Here is a 13,677-nt window from a genome sequence, read left to right as displayed (position 1 = left end):
GCCCCTCCCTGCCCTCTCCTTCTCTGCTTCCCAGTCACCATGAGGTGCCTCTGGGCTGCATCACACGGCTCCCGCCCTGGTGTCCTGCCTCATCGCAGGCTCAAAGCCATGGAGCTGGCCGACCGTGGCCTGAAACTCTGGAACCGTGAGCCGAAATGAGTTTCCTTCTTCCGGGTGGATTTCAGGTACTTTGTCACAGAGGTGGAAAGTGGTTGACCACTGCTGCCGGGCCCGGGTCTGTTGACACTCACAACCACACTAGAGTTGGTAGCTTCTAGAAATTTCTATGGCTCGTACAGCATAGACTTCTCCCATCCTCTCTCATTCCCTTTAGGGTGGAGCAGCGGTCGTTTCTGTGACCGGCTTTCTCAGGCCGTCCCTTGAGCTGCAAGAAGAGAGGCAGAGACCAGGGCTGTGTGGCATCTTTATTGTTCCTGGCGGGGAGCAGTATACACAGCACAGTGCAGTCACTTAGGCTGTAAAAATATCTCAATAAATAAACAAATAAGCAACATATACACTGAAACGGGGAATATAAAAATGGCTAGCTGAGCAAGTCACGGAGCAGGGCAGAGATGTGAGAAGGGCTCGGGGCTTCCTGAAGGTTGCGCAGAGGGCGGGGGTCGGAGGCAACTTGAGGTTCCTTTTCTGAGAGCCTTGGTCCAGTTTAAACAGATTGTATGAGAATGCATTTCTGTTTTATTAAAAAAATATACATTAAAAAAGGCACTTAGAGAGAAATACAAATCAAAATCCAGGTACTCATAAGCTCATTCCTGAATCTAGAGATTTCCAGAAAGAATAAGTCCACCCCCAAAACAAAACCCAGAAGAAAGTTCCAGATGGTGACGAGATGACAAGTCAGAGGTCGCGGCAGGAGGGCGGAGTGGCCTCCCGTGCGGGGGGGGGGGTGTCTCTGGGAGGAGGGGCTCCGGCCTTGCCCCTGCTGCTGTCCCCCTCTGCACACCGCTGGAGCGCAGGGGCCGCCACGGTGCTGTCCAGGTTTCAGAAGCCGCAGGTGTGGACCCCCCAGTTCCGCTGGGCCTCAGACATGCAGGTGGGTCTGGAAGACAGAGAGAGGGGTGAACTACTGGGGCCCTGCTCAGCGTCCTGCGTCCTGGGGAGCCCTCGGAGACCTGGCTGTCCTGCCTCAGGCCTCCTCTGGATGAAACTTAACAGGTGGCCCCTTCCAACACCCTGCTGCCCCCACGGTCCAGGCCATTCCAGAGCTCCCAGACCCCCTAAAGACTGACCCCCACCGGACTCTTGGGGCTGCTGCAGCCCTCGGGCTCCACAAGCCTCCCTCAGCTGGCTGCGCGTGGGAAAGGGCTACTCTGGGTGGACACACTGGGCAGCCTGGAGGCAGCGGCTGGCACTTCTGGTAGTGATGGGCTTCCAGGGCTGGGGTCAGGGGATGAGGACACAGAGAAATGGGACAGCGCTAGTGTACTGTCGAAATGATCCCACATGCAGGAGAAGGGGTGGGGACAGGACAGGAGAGGCAGATGCGGCTCACAGCTGCCCTGACGGCACCATCACGTGCACCTGCCACAGGCACAACCAGGAGGTCCCGTCGGTGCTGTCCAAGAGCTTATCGTGTGCCTGGTGTGTGTGTGTGAGAGGTGGGGGGGCTCTAGGCAGTTCCATCACATGTGCGGATTCTTGCACCCCGACTGTCACCAGCACACCCAACTCTTCCAGCACCGCAAAGTCCCCTCATGCCACAACTGGTCTCTAAACACGCACAGGGCCAGTTGCAGTGGGCAGGGCCTGACTGGCTTCATGCCCGCGGGTCCCTGAGCGTCCTGGTGAGAACCCTCTGGGGAGCTGCAGGAGCCTCTCTCCCCAGCTGCATGGGCAGCAGGTGGGAAACCAGCCAGGGACAAGGCCATATCACACGCTCCACACCCACCATACACACATGTGCACACACAGACACAACGCCTGCGCTCCACAGCAGGTCTGCTTTGAGTGTGCTTGTGACGGAATGGTGGGCCCCAAGGAGAGGGGACCCAGGCAGAGGGCCGACCCGGAATCCGGGACCCTGAGGCCTTCACCTGCACCCGCCCCCTGCTCCCTGAAGATGTGCTGGCAAGATGACGGACTGACCGCCTCCCAGACTTCAGCGGGTGAGCTGCCGTAGGCCCAGTGCGAGCCACAGTGTGAGGAGCACAGTGGGCAGGAGGGGCGCCCTGGCACAGCTGTGCAGGGACCCGCGAGCGCGATGGGAATGTGCTTCAGGTGAAGGCCGAAGCCCTGGCGCCCAGCCCACCCAGCACCCGCCCCAGGCTGTGGCTGTGGCCAAGGTCATGTCCGACTGCCACGTGTTGCTGAGTGTCAGCACACACCCTTCCAGGTCACTGTACCATGATCCAGAGTTATGGCCTTGTCCTTCTAGGGGGCCTGAGCTCTGCTGGGGACTTTCACAGGCTCCCAGGTGCCGTTTCCCCACTGAATCAAGACAGAGGTCTGACAAGGCTGAGAGGTTTTCCCTAAAACTCATGTGCACAGACACACACTCGCACACACACTTGCACATGCAAACACACATGCACATATGCACACTTAGTGCACACGTGTGTGTGTGCGCGCGCGCGCACACACACACACACACACACACTTCTTTTTTTCAAGTTCAGAGCACTCCAAATATCTAAGCCTTTTTAAGTGGTCCTGGGCAGAAAGTCAAAGGCTGCTCTCTTTTGGAGAATGTGGTTGTAATTAGATAATTAATAAGGGGGGGGGGGGTTGGAGAGAGCTAAATGGAAGCCTTCCTCAGTGGGAGGAAATAATTACATCAGCTTTTGATATATGAGCCGAGCCAGCTCTCCCAGGGGAAATACAGTATCATCCATGAAAAGCCAGAAATGGCAGGGGCTGTCTCCCACCAGTGGTGGGTTTGCTTCATGTGCCCGCGGGGCCCAGGCTCAGGCAGGTTCATTAGTCTTCCTGACCGAGAGCCTGGCCCCCTCGATGTCACCCTGACCCCGGCCACGTCTCCCGACATGGACGGCATTCTCTGCAACAAATGTGAAACATCTGGGCTCAAGTCTGCCTCCTGCACCGAAACACCACCTGAGCCGAGGGCAGCATCCTGCACGCAGCTCGCTCCGCCTCTGCCTGCCTGGCCCGGGAGGGGTGGTGGAAGGAGCTCACAGCAGCAGCTGGACCGAGAGGGCACCTTCAATCCCCTGTCCCCCACCAGATCATGGGCACAAAGAAGCTGCAAGGGTCCTGCTCAACTCTATATCCCAGGGAACAACCAAAGATGAGACGACAATGAAGAGTCTCCAGAAAGTGGGACAGGGCTTAAGGAGGAGGAGCTTTGTCATAAAGCCCTCCATCCACCCCCCGCTGAGCCCCCACTGAGGCTGTACACCTGCCTGCTCCTTCCCATCCGCTCACCCACCACCCATCCATCCTTCCCCACATGCCACCACAGGTCCATGCAGCTAGCCCTCCCTCCCTCCCTCCCTCCATCCCTCCTTCCCTCCCTCCATTCCTCCTTTCCTCCCTCCATTCCTCCCTCCATTCCTCCCTCCATCCCTCCTTCCCTCCCTCCATCCCTCCTTCCCTCCCTCCATTCCTCCCTCCATTCCTCCTTCCCTCCCCCCTCCCTCCCTCCCTCCCTCCTTCTTTCCCTCCCTCCTTCTTTCCCTCCCTCATTCCATCCCTCCCTCCCCCCTCCATCCCTCCCTCCATTCCTCCTTCCATCCCTCCTTCCCTCCCCCCTCCCTCCCTCCTTCTCTCCCTCCCTCCCTCCCTCCTTCCCTCCCTCCATCCCTCCCTCCATCCCTCCTTCCCTCCCTCCATCCCTCCTTCCCTCCCCCCTCCCTCCCTCCTTCCCTCCATCCATCCCTCCCCCCTCCATCCCTCCCTCCCTCCATCCATCCCTTCCTCCATCCTTCCCTCCATCCTCCATCCCTCCCTCCAACCCTCTCTCCATTCCTCCCTCCATCCCTCCTTCCCCCTCCATCTCTCCCTCCATCTCTCCCTCCCTCCATCCATCCCTTTTTCCTCCCTCCATCCCTCCCTCCATTCCTCCCTCCCTCCCTCCATCCATCCCCCCTCCATCCATCCCTCGACACATGCAACCACATATCCCTCCTCCATCTTTCCCTCCCTCCCACCCTCCCTCCCTCCATCCTTCCCTCCCTCCCTCCCATCCTCCATCCTCCATCCATCCTTCCACACATGCAAACTCATCCATGCACCCATCTATCATCCATCCATCCAACCACACCTCCATGTAAACATCCACCCATCCATCTCTCCAACATACATTGTCCATCTATTTTGCACTGAATGTGAAAAAAGTCAAAATGAATCAGAGAAGTCGAGCAGGTAGGGAAAGTGTCAACAGCTAGGGTGCAGAGCAGATGCTTGACTAAAGGAGGCACCAGCAGGACTCTGCAAAGGGAGAGAAGGGCAAAGCGTGCATGAGCGTGCACACACACACACACACACACACACACACACACACACAGGGCAGGAGGCGGGAGCTGACCACAGACTGTGGGCTGTGACTGTCACCTCAGTGCCTGCCCCGCAGACACCCTGGATGGCACTCCACCTCTACCTGCTTCTCAACTCCTGGCAGGAGGAGGAGAGGCCTGGCCGTCTCGGGGCCTGGAGTTGCCCGGTCCTCTCCAACAGTGCTGCCCTGCCGCTCTGCCTGGCCCTCCGTGGCCCCACTACCTGCAGCAAATGTCCCCTCCACTCCTGGGATTGCAGTCCTCTGGGGCCAGGCAGTGCCAGGCTGGAGGGCTCTGTGCATACCGAAGGAGAAGCTGAAGCCACCGTGGCCTGCAGGGTCTTGGTGGCCTTCTCCGTCTCGCCTGGCCAGCCTTCTTCCCTCTAGGGCATCCCATAAGCACTGTCCTCCAGGAGGCCTTTGGTGCCCTGCCCTTCCCCGGGGAAGGAGGACAAGCTCTCATACTGCAGTCTCCTCGGGAGACGTGAGGACGAGGTGCCGAGGCTGCTCCCACGGAGGAGGACCAAGTGGAAGCCAAGGGCCGACTTTTGGAAGAGGCAAGGCACAGAAAATGGAAGTTCTCCTGAGCACAGAAGCACCCCCCACAGACCAGCCTGGGAGCAAGCCTCGTGGTCAGACCCTCACGGGGTCTCCCAGCACTCAGAGCGGGCAGAGGCCACCAGGGCAGAGCACGGTCATCCCAGGTTCCTGAAAGAGTGCGTCTTCCTATTAAAGGGGAGTTTGAATTCTGGAAGGAAAACTGAGCCACATCACAAGGAAATTTCTGGATCCTTGGAATGAGGCAAACCTCCTACAGGACTTCAGAGAAAGAAGCGAGAGCATCCTGACTTGCAATGGCTTCTGCAGGTGCCCCCATCCACCAAACAACGACCCCAGGATGTCCCTGGTGCTGATGGAAATGCGGGGCCACCCTGGCGTCCTCCTGTGCCAAGAGCAGGCACATGGGGGAACTCACCATGTGGAGGGGCACCGGGCACCCTGAGGAAGCGCTGGTGGAAGATGCCCGTCAAAACAGGACGCAGCTGAGCCACTGCCAGGGCCACAGACACCCAACCACCTCCACAGCAAGACAGGCACGTGTCCAGCAGGGAAACCACAGACCACATGAGAGCAGGAAGTGGGGAAGCAAGGGGCCCTGGGCATAGGACCCGCCGGGCACATCATGGATCCCCATCCCCCAAGTTGGCCCAGGTCACACCATGGGGAAGGAACACCAGCAAGACCTGAGCCAGCCAGTCCCACCTGTGCGCGGTTCTCTCAATTCCTGTGGTGTCCAGTCACCCAAACCCAGGGAGAGGCAGGAAACCAGGAGCACCAACCGCCAGATAAACTGGCCAGGTGGCAGAGGGCGCACGTCCCACAAAGATCACGGCCCCAGGTGGCGACAGGGCATCAGACAGCACCTGCTGGGAACAACCCCCTTTCCCCTTCCCCACCATACAGACTCCCCCATGAAACACCCGCGCAGCACCAACTGCTGCCAGGTGGCCCCAGGACAAAGGACAGGCATCGCCAGAGGGTCTAAACAGCATCGTCCTAAGAGACATCAGCAAATCAAGCCTCTGTTTTAAAGAATCGATTCCAGGTGACCAAGAAATCTGAGCTACAGGAAGGCAGAGGTGAGCACCCTGGGATCTGCTGCAAGGAGGGCCAGCACACCTGTTGGACCCCAAGAGCAGCCCCCAGTCTTGGTGAGACAGGAGCTAGAGCATGGGCCTGCAGGCTGGCCAGGGCCCAGGGAAAGTGCCTGGCTTCTCCAGGTCTCAGCCTCCTCATCTGAAACACGACTGGAGGTAACAATAGCACCTACTGCGGGGTGCAGTGAGGGCTAGTCGCTGTGTCCTGTGGAAACCTTGGGCCCTGGGTGGCACCACCAGGGAGCTGGAGGGCAGGGTGCTTCTTCCCCAGCTGCTTCCTGTGGTCTCAGACAGACCTGGCACACACAGGTGCTCAGCAAGTGCTGGGAGACGAACCACAAAAGAGAGGCCCGTCCACCTGGAGTGCAGCACCCTGGCTCCCAAGACCTTGCAGACCCAGCAGGAGACCGTGGGTCAGAGAGAGGATGACCCACAGCAGGGAGGTGGGCTGGCTGTGCTGGTGCCCACAGGACATGGAGGGCACAGGCAGGGCACCCCCTGCCTTCTGACCCAGGTGCTTGTGCTTGAAGAGGGGCAAGCCAAAGGTCTGTCAAAGAACCCAGCAGTCACCATGGGGGAGGCCACTGGGAGGGAGGGCTGCTGGACCACCTGACCATGGGCTCCCAAGTAATGAGGTGCGGCTGACCAAGCCTGGGCAGTGGAGGGTTGCAGGGACCTCCCGGGCTCTGTCAGTCCAGCTGCTCCCCCTAGCCACCCCAAGGGGGGACACAGGCTGCAAGAGTAGCCTATAAGGCTGGGCCAGTAGGACACCTACTCCCAGCTGGTGGACAGAGCACTCGCCCCCACCTGTGCAGAGAGGAAGGAGAAAGAGCACCAGCGGGGACCCCCAGGAACCCAGGAGCTCACCCCAGCCACCACCTGCAGAGAGCGGCGACTCAGCACACCCAGGCCTGGGCTATCTGTATCATTCAGAACAGACTCTGAGTCACATGCTCTCCCAGGTCCTGCCGTGGGGAAGGTGGCCCTGGCCAGCAGCAGCAGGACCAGGGAGCCCATCAGCACTGCCCTTCCCTGCCCTTGCCTGACCTGGGCCAGCACCTGCACGCATCTAGGCCCCAGCTCCCCTCGAGGCCTCCTAGGCAGAAGGCGCTGGTGGAGATGCCAGTTACCAGCCACACCCTGCAGCCTCAGCCCTGCTCAGAGAAGGAAACAGGCCGGGAGGTCCCCTGTCACACGCTGCTCCCTGGGTGACCCTGGCCTCACTGTGGGCCCTGGAGCTGAGGCCTTGACAGTCCAGGCCAGGAGCCCTGGGACCCTTTGGGACAGCCTCAGGGGGCAGGAGGGCCTGGGGGCAGGCCCACACATAATGGACCTTGCTGGCCACACCCCACTGACCACCCATCTGAACAGGCAGGCATCAGGGGCCAGCGACCGTGCCAGTGTCCGAGCAGCAGGTCCCCGACCCTCGCTGGTCCCCAGCCACCGGTGCAGAGAGGCCTAGGGAGCGTCATTCCCACTTGGCTGAGGCCTCAAAGACCCACTGGGCCAGTGCGGGCCAGCTGTGGGCAGCCACGCCTGCTGCCAGCTAGAGCTGGCCCTCCCCAGCCCAGAGCCACTCCCCTATGCAGTCTTTGGACAAACGCCTTGTGCAGAAAGGAGGAAACGAGGTTTTCACTGTCAAAGGAGACCATGGAGCCTCGTGGCCAGCTCTGCCCAGGGCAGGCGTGCAGGGAGCGCCGGGGCCCGGGTGGGCAGGGTCTCTCACTCAGCAGCCTGGGAGGCCTCAGTGGGGGGGGGGGGGCCTGGCAAGTGAGGAGCCAGAGGTCCAGCCCCCTGGAGGGTGCTGGGATGGGTCCACTCCTGGATAAAGCTGAGGTTCCCTCCAGTCCCACCAACCTGTCTGCACCTCTCCCCGCTCTGAGCAGGCTCTGGATGCCCGGGGACAGGAGGACAGGCAGTCACGTGGCAAGCAGAGCGAGGGACCCCAGCCCCATGAGGAGGACTACACACCGCACAGTCATCGGCTTCTGAAGCTGGGGACTTGGGGAGCAGGGATGTATGGGGCACCCCACTGCAGGTGGGCCTCTGCCGTGGACCCCTTACCTTCCCCAGGAGGCCGGTGAGATGTGACCATTACCAGGGGATGGTGGCAGGGCCAGGAGGAAGGGACAAAGGCAGACTGTTCTCTCCCAGGCAGACATAGATCGAGGCGCAACGGGACTTCTCAGATTAATTTGTTTTTACATTGTTTCTTTGGAAGGCTGTGCCTGGGCCCCTGATCCCTTGCCTGGGGGATCCCTACTCTTGAAAGGGCTGTTGAAGCCCTCTATCAACCTGCTGCTCTGCAGGACCCTCTGGGGTCCCTTTGCAGGCTCTTGGGCCATTTTTTCAAAGAGCCAAATGGGAGCCACAGCCATGTGCTTCTTGTTAGGCCAGTGAGTGTGAGGAGTCCACACGCTGGCCAGGGCGCCCTGCACACAGGGCCAGACTGAAGACCCGGGAGCTGCCCTCTGTGCCTATGGGGAGGTGCGGGCCCCCTTCCCCTTGGAGAGTCAGGCTGGACCAGGAATAACTGGGTGGGTGAGAGTCCACCTCCCCCTGCACCCACAAAGCTCCCAGGGCACCAGCAGACTCCCAGCACCTCCCAGCCATGCAGAGAAATGGGCCGGAAACCGCCTGCTCTCTGCAGCACTCGCTGACCTCGGGGATCTCCAGTACCAGTGGCTGGGGACCAGCGAGGGTTAGGGGACCTGCTGCTCTGACACTGGTGCAGCCCCGTGTGTTTCTGGGGACAGTGTCCCGTTTGTGCTCCCTAAGGCTGATATTGCCTGGGCCCTCTGAGCCCTCTACACCCTCGACGTCCCAGTGCTTCTGGACACCACGGGGGTGGGGGGGACTTCTCAGCTGGGCCCAGGGTGAAGCTGGGCAGGCAGTTGTAGCCGTCTTCCCCATCCCTGTCCCTCTCTCTGGCTCTGTGACGCATGCGTCCACCCTGGCTTGCTGGCCATGTGTGAGAAAGGAGTCCTGCTGGGAAGAGCTGCATCTGTGGCACTGGCTGGTGTCTACCACCCCAAGTGGCCCAGAGCCGGACCATCGGCCGAGCTTCTTCAGGGAAGACAGACCTCCGTGCCAACTGGAAGCAGCTGTCCCTCTCCTGGGGCTTGGCTCTGGGGACGCAGGCCGATGTTTGGAATGGCCTATCTGGTGAGGAGAAGCCAGCCTGCAGGCCGTCAGGGGAGAGGGCAGCTTGCCTCTGCTCTGGGCCTTTGTCTTGGCCTTGGAGAGATGCCCGCCAGCCCCCCGCCCTGAAGCCCCAAGGCTCCCAAAGCTGGCCCGTCCTTTCCAGTGAGAGCCACACACAGTGGCCAGGTATATCACTCAGCTTTTTTTGCTGCTGTGACTAAAAGACCCAGCCAGAACAATTGTGGAGGAGGAAAAGTTTATTTGGGGGCTCAGGGTTTCAGCAGTCTTGGTCCCTAGACAGCAGGCTCCATTCCTGGGGGCTCCAGGTGAGGAGGGACATTGGGGCAGAAGAGTGTGAAGGGAAGCAGTTCACATGATCAGAAAGCAGAGAGAGACTCCAGGTACAAATCTATACCCCAAGCCACGCCCCAGTGCCCACCATCCACACCCCACCTGCCCCCAGCCACCAGTTAATTCCATCAGGGGATTAGCTCACCGACTGGGTTAAGGTTCTCGTAACCCAGTCATCGTTCCTCTGAACCTTCTTGCATGGTCTCACATGTGAGCTTTGGGGACACCTCACCTCCAGACCATAACACCACGCACACTGACCAGTCCAGCCTCCTGCTTAGGAGGACTTTGCATTTCCCCTCATGACCACGGGAAGGCTGCAAGGGGTCCTCCTGACCTTCAGAAATGGCAGGGAGGGTGCTGACCTCTCCCTGCTCCTAGGCCTCCACACCAGGAGGACTTCCCCATGACTTCCCCAGGGTTCCCAAGGCAGTTCCCAAACAGACCCACGAGTTGGGGGTCCCCCTGCAGGTGATTTAAGGTCGGGGGTGCAAAAACTCCTCCAGAGACCATCCAGTCAAGTGACGTGACTTCGGAGATGGAGAGGCCAGGGCTCCCAGCCACAGGGCAGGTGCAGAATCAACCCTGGGTGGAAGCCTTATGGGTATCCACAGCACTCGACACAGGAGCCCAAACCAGGGCTCACCTGGTACCTGTCTTCAAAAGGAAAGTGCAGACCTGGAGAGCCAGGTGCTCGAGAGAGCCTGCGGGAGGCTGGAGACAGGCGCCCTGGGGACAGTGACAGGCAGACACGGCTGCAGCCGGGCCCTGTCCTCAACCAGGCCCGCTCTCGTGGGGACAGACAGCACCACAGACTAAGGGAAACCGCAGTCAGTGTCCAGTGGAGGTCTAGTCAGAAGGCCGCAGCGCCACAGGCTCTCACTGCGACACGCACATCCACGTCACGACACAAGTGATCGCCGCAGGGGTGGCGAGGTCGGGGGCAGGTATGGAAAGGCCCAGGACAAGAGTCCAGGGAAGGGGGCAGTTGGTTTATGGGGTTTGGGGAGCTCTTCAACAAATCAAGGATCAAACATCAAGACGTGGACACCCAGGGGGCGCACAGGCAGAGAGGAGAGGCTGGGCAGGCCCCAGGGATGGGAGGATGCAGGGTTAGGGAGAGGTCAGTCTGGAAAGGGGCCAGAGATGGGCACGCAGTGTGAAGGGAGGCAGTGTGAAGTGTGAGCAGACCTGCAGCCCAGGGAAAACCTGGGTCAGGAGGGAAAGACCCCGGGGGGGGGTCCCCACAGTGGCCCAGGAGGTGGAGAGCTGGTTAGCTAGATGCCATGTGGTGAGAGGTGGGGCTGGGGCAGCTGGGTGGTCTGGGACAATGACAAGACCCCAGGGCGGGGGGGGGGGGGCTTGGCTTCATTCAGCCGAGGGCCGAGACAGGCTGGTGAGGGTCCGTGACCTCCCAGGAGACCTGGTAAGTGCTCCCCATGATCTGCTTCCAGGCCCGGGACTGCAACGGCAGGCTCATGCCCAGCCCTGCGCTTCCTGCCATGAAAAAACCAGAGGATGTGGCTACTGAGGGCCGTGGGTGCGGGGAGGCAGGTGGGAGTCGGGAGGGAGGGCTGGTGGGCCGCGCCCCCTGTTGGCTGGAGGACCTGACTTGGCAAGGCCACTGGAACCCAGGACTGGGCCGAGTGCAGAGGGAGGCCTCCGGTGGCTGGCAGACGGCTGCTGGGCCCAGCGTCCGTGGGATCTGGCTGAAGGCGCTCCACCAGCTCATGGAACAGGGCACCCAGGCTCTGCGAGGCAGTGAGCTTCCCTGGCACAGAGTGGAGGGACAATCAGCCAGGAAGTGGAACCAGGTGTCCAGGCGCTCCTCACACCGCCATGGGACACTGAGTGAGGAAGGGGGTCTGAGGCCACCTGCCCTCTTTGAGTAAGGACGCAACTGGCAGTGAACTGGCCATCACTAGTACCAGCTTTTGCTTCCCAAAATTAATTCTCAGTAAACAGGCAATCTAAGAAACGCTGGGCTTGACAGAAATGACTCCACCTACGTCGATTTCACTGAGCAGTCTTTTTTTTTTTTTTTCCAAATGAACCAGGTAAAAGTAGCCATCCTTGAAACTGTGCATACACTCACTTCCTGCGTAGGAGAGGGGCTCTGGGCTGGGGAGGGCCAGCTCTATGCTGCCACAAGGCTGCCACCACAGTGAGCCCAGGAGGGCAGCCCTCCCTCTGTGAAGGCCAGGCTGGGCCGGGCCAGCCTCCCAGGAGACTGCTGTCCACTCTTGCATGCCTGTGCCCTCCAGAGCAGGCAGGTCTCACACTGGCCATGTCTCCTCTGCAACCTAACCTTGTCTGCAATGTGGCCAGTACCACCTGCCCTGCAGCAGGGTCACCTGACACATGGCAGTGCTCACTTCCTGTTGAGAAGACTTCCAAGTGCCCATGAGCCTCAGAACCATCAATAACAGGTGAGGCCACGGGCCCCAGGGACTGACAGCCACTCCATGTCCCACATGCTACCTTCACTGGAATTTTCTGTGACCCTTCACTACAATCAAACAACGTAAGCAACCTAAAGGTAGACATCCACTTGGAGTGTCCCTAGAGACGCAGCCACCCTACAGTGAACATGTTACACACAGAGTGTGCACGTCGCTGTTCTGGGACCAGGAAACAGGGACAGAGAGTTGGTCTCTCCAAGAGCAGATGGGCAGGGGCTCAGGTGGGTCTGGTGTCCCTGTGCATTTGGCATCTGTATATTCAGAACCCCCAGCTGCCCCTGGGTGACCACAGGGTGTGTGCACACACTGCACAAACAGTCGTCATATTTTTTTTTTGTTTCAGGAATAATTATAAAGGAAAGGTCTGCATATGTTCAGGACAGATAAAAGTTTTTTTCAAATGTTTTCAATCTTAGGTTGGTAGAATTCACAGCTGTGGAACACACACTATACACACATGTGTATGTGTATGCATGTGTGTGGGCCCTGTATGCACACGCACACCGCGTTCGCAGGCCATATGTAGACAGAGCGTGTGTGCGTGTGTGCGTGTGCCCATACACACGGCCTCTCTCCTCCTTTGTCTATCACTGAATCCTGACCTCCTGAACTCGAGGTTGGGGTGGGGACTTCACACTCGTGCTGTGTGTGAAGCCCACCGTCCGGAAGCCGGTGTGAGTGCAGGGACCTGAGTCAGTCCAGGCAGACTGGGCTGCTCGTCTCCACCGGCCACCACAGCGTCTCTGCTGGATCCAGGACTCCAGGGAGGGCCACCAGCCCGAGAGCCAGGAGACGGAGACTCTTTGCACGACAGAGCTGGCGGCAGCCCCGGGAGGTGGGAGGTGAGAGGTGCCCGGGGAGAACACTGGACGCCCACAAGAGCATCTAGACCACCTGAAGACCCTCCAGTTTCTCCCCTCTGGAGAGCAGCCCAGGCAGCCCGGGAGGGAGCGTGTGAGAGCATCTTCCATGGACTGTGACAGTATCCTGGGGCTGGGGGGTCAGAAGTGACTAGGTTTATATGAAGGATGGCAGAGTGAGAGTGAAGATCCAGGATGCAAAACAAGCCTTGAACTAGCAAACTAACGCTGCAGATATCTGTACACATTTCCACAGATCCAAGGCTGTTACTCCTTCTGTGGGAATCGTTCCTCCCTTAGCTGCCCATTTTTAATGCACTTAGTTGAGAGTTGTCCTCTGCCTTAACACCCGACGGTGACTCAGTTTGTCAAGACAGACCCATGGATATGCAAAATGGCTTCATCGTCCACGTCTGTAAGTGAATGCAGGCATCTACTTTAGACCCCCTGATCCAGAAACCACCTTCCCCTCTCGGTCCTCTTTAATCAAGCTTGGTCAATAAATAGATGCAATGCAGATGTTTGGTGTAGCTTTAAAGAATCCAGGTTGGATTCACTTTAAAACAAAACTCTACCCTGCAATCAAATAAAAAGGATGAAAGTCAGTAGAGAGAAGAAAATCCAACAAAATCCTAGTGGAGGAGGACTCTGAAAATAAGCAAATGGAGCCTGAACCGAAGGTAAAGATCCAAATCACAGTTAGGGAAAGTGCAAAATGATCTAAACCT

The 13,677-nt window shown here is 59.1% G+C and overlaps 1 protein-coding gene across 1 annotated transcript in view; it reads right to left on the bottom strand.

The window, feature by feature from the left end:
- Window positions 1-429: 429 nt before the first annotated feature.
- The window catches only part of TWIST2 (twist family bHLH transcription factor 2), a 40,576-nt gene continuing 27,328 nt past the window's right edge, over window positions 430-13,677 (bottom strand). The window contains exon 2 of the mRNA XM_081262183.1: window positions 430-1,063. The gene's annotated coding sequence lies outside the window, so the exon portion shown is untranslated. The remainder of the gene's footprint in view (window positions 1,064-13,677) is intronic.

The sequence above is a fragment of the Spermophilus citellus genome, assembly GCF_964194105.1.
Source record: "Spermophilus citellus genome assembly, chromosome: 11".
Classification (NCBI taxonomy): domain Eukaryota; kingdom Metazoa; phylum Chordata; class Mammalia; order Rodentia; family Sciuridae; genus Spermophilus; species Spermophilus citellus.
Note: the sequence above shows the minus strand (reverse complement) of the source record. Positions and strands in the feature narration are given on the sequence as shown.